This window comes from Hydra vulgaris, chromosome 14 (genome assembly GCF_038396675.1).
Source record: "Hydra vulgaris chromosome 14, alternate assembly HydraT2T_AEP".
NCBI lineage: Eukaryota > Metazoa > Cnidaria > Hydrozoa > Anthoathecata > Hydridae > Hydra > Hydra vulgaris.
The window spans coordinates 20594129-20605000 of NC_088933.1; positions in this window are offsets into that span (position 1 = coordinate 20594129).

The following is a 10872-nucleotide window of genomic DNA, read 5'->3' on the forward strand; positions in this document are numbered from 1 at the left end:
TTCTGTATTTCAATAAAAGATTTCAATAAATTAAACACATTTAACTTGCAAAAAAATAAAGCAAAAGTATAAAGGATCATCATTACTATTTGATGTCTTCATGTGCTAACGCTTGATACTACTCGACCTTTGATTTTACTGCAATCTTTTTCTCCTGACTATGTGCCAGGTGATTTGAAAGTGATTTAAACAGTTTTTCACCTAATTTCTAATAATAAATAGATATCAAAGCACTAAACTTGCATTAAAAAGTAGCAATATATTTATATACTATAACTTATCTATAGATTAAAAAACTAATTTACTCACATTATTTTGTTATCTTCATTTTACTTTTTTACATTAATAGTTTTCATCATTCTTGATTAGATTGTTAAGCTAACAACATTATTCTATCACATCGCTTTTTATATATGTAAAAATATTTTAAAAAACTGAACAAATGATAGTAATGATGATGAGAACAATTGTGATTCTACACTTATTGGCATAATTAAAAGGAAATGTTTAATCTACATATGATTTATACCCAGTCACGCAAAATGAATGTCAGGTCAAACTCGTAAAAAATTGTATACCAAATAAATAAAAATAATTAAGTAAACGAAGGAATAAAATATAAAATAAACTGTAAAAATGAGTATAAACTATAAAATCCAATACTCTGTAATGCTTGACTAATACAATAAAAACATTCTAACAATAAAACTATTATATTTCGAGAAAAATATATAAAATATCAAAGTAAAGTTAAAACAAATAAAAAAACCATCAAGTATTTTTAGCTTACACTTTTAAGGCACGTTTTGCACAACCACCATTTCTGTCAGGAGCTTGCATTAGTCATCGCTTTATGGACCTCTCGACATCTGTATTACATGCTCCTTTTTCATGTTTTTGAACTGCAATTGGTAAATTTAAAACAAGGTATTTAGATATGATCCACTTAATTACCACAAAATAATCGTCTATTAATTTACTTACTGTTGATTATGCCAAGGATTTGTTTTAACTACAAGGGAGTGCTGCTAGATTTGCTATTGAAAGTTTTTGTTGGACTAAAAAACTGACAAGTTCGAGTTGACGCGTAATTTTAAATTGCTTGATAAGGTATGCTCTTTTACGACACTTTTGCAAGTATTGTTAAATCGAGCTGTTTGAGTCGATTATTATTGAACAGATGTTTAAATGATGATATCGTCATACTTTAAATGCGGCGACCACAGACTTGCACAGCAAACTCAAGATGCGGGCGAATGTAAATGAGATACAATGTGCGCCATAAATAAAAACTGCAACTGTGAAATGTTTTTTTGAGTAATCCTAGCATTCTATTTCCTATTGATAAAACTGACTCTACTTGTGGTCTGACGTTAAGGTCATTGGAGACCATCACACCAAGGTCTTGCTGGACTAAAGTCTTTTCGAGTGAACGACGCGTGTCGTTGACGTCAACCATTGAGTATTCGTGCGTCGACTTGTTATACGCTGACATGCATTACTTTGCGTTCTCAACGTTGAAATGCATAAGCCAAATATGTGACAATTCCACTGCTCTGTTAATGTCAGCTTAGACTGACATTTGGACTTGAATTGTATTATAATGACTTCATATTGTAAGATTTATCACTTCATAACATGATACGCTAATGAGATACGTATGATATAAAAATAAAATCACACAATTATCATTATCTCAAATTGAGTTGAAATTTGATATCATAACACGAGCAACCTATGGTATCAAAAAATGATTTCATCTTGTACTCAAAATATAATATAATACTCTAAGAAGTTTATGATATCACTATAATGTCAAATTAAAATTGTACAATGATGTCACCCTAAATGCAAATTTTTATATCACATTTTGACATTCTAATGAGAAATAAATTGTTTTTTATCTTTTTTATCCAATTTTTAATAAATTATACCTTGATTAATTATTAGATATATATTTTAATTATAAAAAAATAATAAAAAATATAAAGAGTATATAAAATATTATATTTAATCAAATATAATAAACTTATATATAACAAAATTTATTTATTGTAGTTATTATTTCAGTATATTTTATAACTAATTTAAGAAAAATTTGATTTAAGTAGTATTTACAAAAAAGTATATATTTTAAATATATGCATATAGAATTATAATTGCAGCATAATATTAAGTACATTACAATTATAATGCACTAATAATTTATATGTAATATTTCGCTAATAATATGTTCACACCATATATTAAAATAAAATGAGGGTATAAAAACTCGAGAGCAAAAATAAATGGTATTATACATATTAGGCCGAGTTCATTAATGTTAAAAATAAGAAAAATACATACGATTCTTATGTCATCGTAAAAGATAATATTTTAATAGGCCAGGTGAATAAAAAAAAGCAATTGCTTTTATTCAGTAATTGGTCAGCATTACGTAAATAAAAACTTCAGCAGTTTTGCATAAATTTTCATTCACGTAAAGTTAAGCAATTTGTTCAGTAATTGCTCAGCCTTACGTGAATAAAAACTTAAAGAAAATTCCTCAAATTTTTATTCACGTAAAGCTGACCAATTACTGAATAAAAGCAATTGCTTTTTTTTATTCACCTGGCCTATTAAATCTTATTTTTCATGATGACGTAAGAATCGTATGCATTTTTCTTATTTTTAACATGAATGAAAATTAAATGAAAAAACACAAAGTTAAATAATATAATTTTTATTCTTAGTTTGAATTTATAATAGAATGCACGTAAAAAAAATTTTAAACTATATTTGTTATGTATACAATTGTTCTTTGCAAGCCTAATACACAATCTTTTTATTAGAATCAAATTTTAACTTTATCTCTACTTTATCAATGTGAATCTATTGTTTAGATTTTACACAATTAACAAAGTTAACTCTTATTAATAACTATAACAAATTATAACTAAATTAAAAATTTTATACATAATAATAATTACACTATCATAATTATATTATTATAGTATTACAATAACAAATAAACTTAATGCTCCTTCTAATTAGTAAATTATCTCTGCAATATTAAAAAAGAATATAAAAAATATCATTGTTATAAAGTATATTAAAAAACTTTTAAAAAACAACAAGTTTTTTTTTTTAATATAACTAGTGATTTTTAATAACTTTTAAACATGGATTTGATAACATGTATATATATTTTCCAGATCCCTTAATAAAAAGAAGATTTTCTTTTGGCTTTAAATTTAGAACTTAGTTTCAACATTTTTACTAGTTTTTAACTTTTAACTTTTAACACATTGTTTCTAGGTCAGAAATCGCTTTTGTATAAACTAAATCAACGACTAAAGCAAAAACTTAAATACACAAGTATTGGCATATTTTTAATAAAGCGCGCATTTATTGTAAGAATTTAAAACATGTTAGTTATAAAAACTATAACGTTGTTATTTTAAGAACAATATTAGCGTAATACATGTTTGTTTAAAAATAGTATAAAAAATTAATATCAAATTAAAGAACAAGATTTAATACCAAAAATTTCATCATTTTTTTAATGGTATTATTTTTGCAATATAATAGACATGAAAATACAAGTATTCACATAATTTGTAAAATAGTGCTAAATAAAAAATGTTTAATAATTGTTTATAACAATAATACAAAATTTTTAAAATAAATAAAAATCAAATTTAAATTAAGTAAAAAAATAATTTGATATGTAGATAAAAAATTTTAACATTGAACATGAAGTTTTATATACAACTGTGGTAAACTATATTATGTTAAGTTACATCATATACGCAAACAAAATTGCTTTTCTAATAATTACTTTAAATTTTATGCTATTTTAAATTCGTAATTTTAAACTTCACAGGTATAAAATCAAGGCTATATTTTTACCATTGACTCCAACTTGCTTTTATTTCAAAGAGATTCCCTCCTGTAAAACAAGGTCATCATCCGTAAGTAGTGGTAAATAATCCCATTGATTTATTTGTGGCTAAATGTCACTCTCATTGCAGAATTGTAAACAATCGACGCAACTTGTGTTTCAATTTGTTTACAAACGATAGAATATCTTTTTTACACCTATTGGATAGACACAAAAATTTCAAAACACTTTTTTCTTTAATGCTTTAAATAAACATTCGTTAGAACTTTTAAAAAAAATACTCTCATAACGCAATTAATACATAAAATTTTCATTATACATAAAACTAGAATAAATCGTTACTAAAAATAAATAAATTTTTTATATAAATACGCCCAATAACTTTTCATTTACTAAATTTGTAAAAGAACTTTCGTAATTAGGTTCAGAGATATATAGAGAGATTTAGCTTTATACACCAACCATATAGTCTTTTATTATAATGTATAAGCTTTATGTTATATATGGTAAAACTAAATTATAAAGCTCCGAAATCTAAATATCATCTAAACAATCACATTGTAAACATTGTAATGACCTTTTGATATATAGCCACTTTGTCACAAAATGACTTTTAATTCGAACCTCTTTTCCCGAGAAAGCGGGAAAAGAGGCTAGAATTAAAGAGCATGTTTTTTTCCAAACGCGAGTGTCACTCCCAGAGAGGTTCGAACTAAAGCGCATGTTGTTTTCCAAACACGATTGTCACTCCCAAAGCGCATATTGTCTTTTTATATGAGTTACATGAAAAAAGACAACATGCACTTTGGGAGTGATACTCGTGTTTGGAAGCTTGCGGTAGGAATCCTTGAATTCTTCAATGAAGATGAGATAGTTGTCTTGAGGAACATTCCAAAAGAGGCAAACAATTGTATCAAAATTTCTAAATGTGTCAATGAATGGAAATGCTAAAAAATAATCATGTTTTTCCGCAAGTTGTTGAACCAAGTCAACATTTCGTACAAGCTTTCTGCACTCCCTAGCACAGCGTCCCTAGCGGGCACAGAACGTCCGCTGGACGTCTTAAAGACGTCCAGCAGACATTCTGTGCCCGCTAGGGACAACTTGCGACGTCCATAAGACGTCGAACAAGCGTCCCATGGACGTCTGTGCCCGTTGGGTCATTTCCTTCAAATTGCCCTCCGTGAAAAAGTTGTTGTTGAAAGTTCATCATTTTTGGCCACTCTGGTGCATTTTTTCACTACAGAAACAGGCTTCTGAAGAAGTAGTTAACAACACCAAGAAGCAAGTGAAGTTCCAGTTCAGGTAACTTAATAACTGACTTATGCACAACATTCTGAAAGTCCCTAGCTTTTTTATTTGGGCACCTGATGCTTGGAAGCCTTTATAATCAGTTTGAATGGAGCCAAATGTTGGGAGCTCACCACTCTGATGAAGATTTTTTGACTCAATGTCACATCAGGTACAAGAGTAAACACTTGAGTGAGACTACAAACTACAAATAATGTTTGCAAACTTTATGTCACATGACAACACAAAAGGTAATCTCTTAAGGTTCAACTTGTCCATGATCTGCTTTACATTGTCATATAATTTTCAGAGTGTTTTTCTGCTAATTTGGAGTAAATAATTATACTTTGGAGTAGATAATTATAGCCACCAGAAGTTTGATGCTTGACTCCAGATTCCTTGAAGAGAGGTTTCTTAGTTGGGGGAGAAGCACTTGGTTTAAGTCAAGAACCCCTAGAGACACTGAAAGTGTCTCTAGGGGTTCTAGGTGAAAGTGAAAGTGTCTCTAGGGGTTCTGAAAGTGTCTCTAGGGGTTCACTGAATGTGTCTCTAGGGGTTAAGAACCCCTAGAGACACTTTCAGTGTCTCTAGGGGTTCAGTCTGGTATTGAACTTGTAGTAGTTATTGAGCAGTCAAGGTGGATGCAGTAGCTTGAAAAAGTCAACATAGGAAGTTTCTCATATTATAAAGTTTTCTTGCTATAATAAAAGAGTCACTAAAACATAAGCATATTAAGCATATACGACTAAAAGAAAATATGTTTCACCTGGAGTAACTGGAAGATGCCTTCCTATTCCTATTATAAGTGAAAATTCCTAATTCCTATTATAAATGAAAATGCAAATTCTAAAATGATAACAAATTGGTAGAACTTGAAGACAGAACTCGACGCAATAACTTAAGATTCTGCGGGATTGAAGAAATTGAAAATGAAAGTTGGGAAGACAGTGAAAATAAAGTAAGGGAGTTTTTAAATAATAAACTTCAACTACAAAGGAAACTTTGAAATTGAAAGGGCGCATCGAGTTGGCAAAAAATTTCCTGAAAACAATAAAAAAAATAGATTGATCGTAGTAAGATTTCTTAACTACAAAGACAAAGCCACGATATTAAAAAAATATACGACGATGAAATTATGGACTCAAAAGGTTTGTATAAATGAAGATTATAGTGATCATACGCTGGAATTGCGGAAAAAACTCCTAAATGAGGCAAAAGATTTAAGGGCAAAGGGTAAGTACGCTAAAGTTGTATATAATAAATTAATCATACGGGATTTATTAAAGATATTCTTTGATCTCATTTCGAATATGAAAAAACAAAAATTAAATGGATTCTAATAAAACCTTAAATTTTGAGTCTATTTTCATGATTTTTTTCGAACTATTGATTTCTTATTAGACGAGGAATCTGATCCTGATCTTAATTATTTTACTGATTCTGATGCTTTGCAAAATAAATGCAACTACTTTTATACCCATGAAATTAAAGGATTTCTTGATCAAAATAATATTAACACAATTTACATTAATATTTGAAGTTTAAAAAAATTTTGAAATCTTTAGTAATTTTATTGAAGAAACTAGTAATCTTTTTAATATAATCTGCTGAGCAGAAACATGGCGCAGTTTGGATGACGTAAATTCTTTTACCAATTATGAACCGCCGGGTTTTAATGTAATTTCATTGGCACGAAAAACAAATAAGTGTGGCGGAGGCGTTCTTATTTATGTTAAAAATAACGTACAATATTTTACCCGGCATGACATGAGCATCACTGATGCTGATAAAGAGGTTTTAATGATTGAAATTTTAACCAATAAATTAACAAATAAAATTCTAAGTTGCTGTTATCGCCCACCTTCAGGTGAAATTAAACATTTTAATTCGTTTTTATGTAATGACGTTATTTAAAAAAGTAACCGCGAAAATAAATTTATCTACTTATTGGGTGATCTGAATTTAGGATTGTATTCAATACCGCGTCAATAATAACATTAAAAAGTTTTATAATGGCATTCTCGAAAATGGTGCGATTCCTTTGATTAGCAAACTGACAAGAATTACTCAATCAAGCGTTTCTCTAATTGATAATATTTTAACCATTGATGTTTTTAACGTGTCCTTAAAAAAAAGGCATAATTAAAAATGACATATCTGATCATTTTCCTGTTTTCTTTTCTATAAATAAAGATAATAAATTACTTCCTAATTAAAAACGAGTTTTCAAAAAGCGAATTTTTATAAATAAAAACCTTGAATCATTTAAAGAACGATTATCTTTAATTGATTGGAACTTTATTAACGCCTCTGATAATACCAACTTTATAACTCCTTTTTTAAAACTTTCTATGATACTTACAATACTAATTTCCCCAAAGTTAATTTAAATCTCAATTAAAAGTATTAAATCGCCTTGGATTACAAAGAGTTTGGGTAAGTTTTCAAAAATTAAACAAAAATTATACATTAATTACTTAAAATGTAAAACATATGAAAATAAAATTATATATAAAAATTACGCTAAACTTTTTGAAAGCCTCAAAAAAAAACGAAAAAATTTTTTTATTTAAATTTACTAGATAAATATAAATTAAATTTTAAGCGCACTTGGTTTATAATAAGAGAAATTACTGGCAGCAAAAAAAGTACATCTCACCCTTTGCCAAACATGGTTAAACATAATAATGAATTTTTATATGATAAAAGACAAATTACGGAAGAGTTTAATATATATTTTGTGTCTGTAGGACCAAATCTTGCAAAAAACATTCTTATTGCAAACAGCTTAATGATTGATCTATGTTTCCCTCTAAACTCTTACTTGAACTCTTTTGAATTATCTTTTGAAGAGTTTGAAATTGCATTTAAAATGTTGAAATCTAACAAAGCAGTAGGCCCTGATGGTATTAACGGCAACATTATTATAAGTTCATTTGATGTTTTAAAAGATATACTCTTTAAGATTTTTTCGATATCAATTAAACAGGGAATTTTTCCACAAGCTCTAAAATTAGCAAAAGTCATACCAATATTAAAAGGAGGTGACGTTGAGAATATAAGTAACTATCGTCCAATTTCACTACTTTTTGTATTCTCTAAGGTTTTAAAAAGAATATTGTACAATAAAATTTATAACCATCTTACTATAAAGAATTTATTATACAGCAATCAATATGATTCCAAAGATTCCAAAAATACAATTCCTCTGAACATGCCATTTTACAATTTACAAGAAATATATCTGACTCATTTGAAAATTCTCAATTTACTTTAGGTGTTTTCATTGACTTGGCAAAGCTTTTGATACTATTGATCACAAAATTCTTTTTAAAAAGTTGGAATGGTATGGAATTACTGGAAATATATTAATTTGGCTTAAAAGTTACCCAAATAATTGGAAACAATTTGTTTATGCAGATGATAAAGTATCATCTAATTTGTTAAATATTTCATGTGGAGTTCCTCAAGGATTCATATTAGGACCCCTCCTTTTTCTGATATATATATTAATAATCTACCAAAAGCTTCTAACCTAATGACAATTATATTTGCTGATGATTCTAACTTATTTCTTTCTCATAAAAACATTTTTTCACTTATTAGTTGAACTAGCCAAAATTTCCGAATGGTTTAGATTAAACAAACTATCATTAAATAATGATAAAACTAAATGGATTCTTTTTCATTCTTATAGTAAAAAGCACCAGCTGCCTAGCAACTTACCCTTTTTTTTTTATCGATAACATAATTGTTAAAAGAGTTCTAGTGACAATACTTTTAGGTGTATATATCGATGAAAATCTTAATTGGAAAAGCCACATTGCTAACTTGTGCAATAAAATTTCAAAGAGTATAGGCATTTTATACAAAATAAGAAACTTTCTAGATAAACATACCTTAATTCAGTTATATTATTTTCTAATTCATTGCCATAATAATTATGCAAACATTGCTTGGGATAGCACTTATAAAAGTAAACTTAAACCTCTCTATCGGCAACAGAAACACGTAGCACGCCTTATAAATTTCAAGGACCGTTTTGCTCACGCCAAGCCTCTTTTATATGATATGAAAGCACTCAATATATATGAGTTAAATGTTTTTAATATTCTTTGTTTTATGTATAAATGTATAAATGCAAGACCCACCTATTACCTGTTTCTTTTCGTAACTTGTATTTACAAAGAGATAGAAATAAATATATTTTAAGGAACGATAATTTAATTCGACAACCATTTTCTCAAACTAATTTTGGAAAATTTTTTATTTCATTTCGCGGACCATTTTTATGGAATAGTATAGTTCTAAATACTTCTAAAGATTTTTCTCAAGAATGTAATTTTGATTCTTTTAAACAAAATCTTAAAAAACTCATTTTTTCTACTGATAATATACTTATCTACTTTTAAATTTTAAAATTTTTTGAAAATCTCTTATCTATATTAGTATATGCATATGTTTAATGTATATTCTTTTTTATTTATTTTTTTGTTTGTTTTTTTACCCACAAGCAATTAGCGGTTTCTCTGTGACAAGACCTGATGGTCTTCTTTGAGTAATCCACGTCCTTTATATTTATTTTTAATATTTATTTCTTAACGAAATCTTGACTTGTTAACTTTTATTATTGTAACAAAGTTTTGTTTATTTAAATTGTAATAAATATTATAATAAAGAACAAAAAAAAAAAAAAAAAATTCCTCGACTAAGACGCACAGTGCCATGGGGTGAAGGAGCCCCATAATTAATTAGCTAAAACATAAGCAGCTACTACAGCTACTTTTATGTCTTTTGCTGCAACTTCATACAAAAATAATTTGTCGAAGCATTCCTTTTCTACAATTATGTGGAATCCCTCTTCCAATCAGTGAAAAGCATGCTGAACAACGTCTCTCATCAACTGACTATTCTTTTGGCTGACTGGTTGTGTTTGTTGTTCCAATCGGCTGAGAGCTTTCAAACATGGCTTTTCCCAAATTACAAATCATGAAACCACATGGTGGTTCTTTTATTGCAGGACGAATCTTTATGTTTTAGTAGTCAGGCAGTAAGGGAAGTTGAACATCTTCAATGTTGTCTTTTTTTCTAAGGCCTACTCAGTAGGTTTTGCAGATACTAATTGGGACTTTTTGATCTTCAAAGTTGATAGTATGACCAATAACTTCTTGACAGCGTTTAGTTATAAAGTCCGTCAGTTACTTTTTTCAAACAAAGAAAACATACAAATTTTCTGTTGTCATCATGAGTTTTAGCTCCATTCGACATTTTAAATAGTTTTGCACTTGTACTTTGCTCGAAAGGCACAATGAAACTGCTTGCACGCCTTTCCCGTAATTTTAAAATTAATAAAGAGCCTGGAACTCTTACTTAAAAAAAAATTTTTTTTTAAATTTACCTCCCCAAGGCCCAGAAGGCCACTACAGACGAGGAGGCTACTTAACTATGGTTATAACCCTCTCTCAACTCTATAACTCCGAAACACGAACCTTGACGAACAAGGCCGCTGCGCGAAAAAACAAGTTGAGCGCGGTACTACCAGGGACGTGGTGGGCATTGAACTCCGAACCTCTCGCTAATGAAGTAAGCGGTAGTGGTGTAGTGGTAAAGCGCTCGTTTAATAAGCGAGAGGTTCCGAGTTCGACCCCCACCACGTCCCTGGTAGTACCGCGCTAAACTTGTTTCTCCGCGCAGCGGTC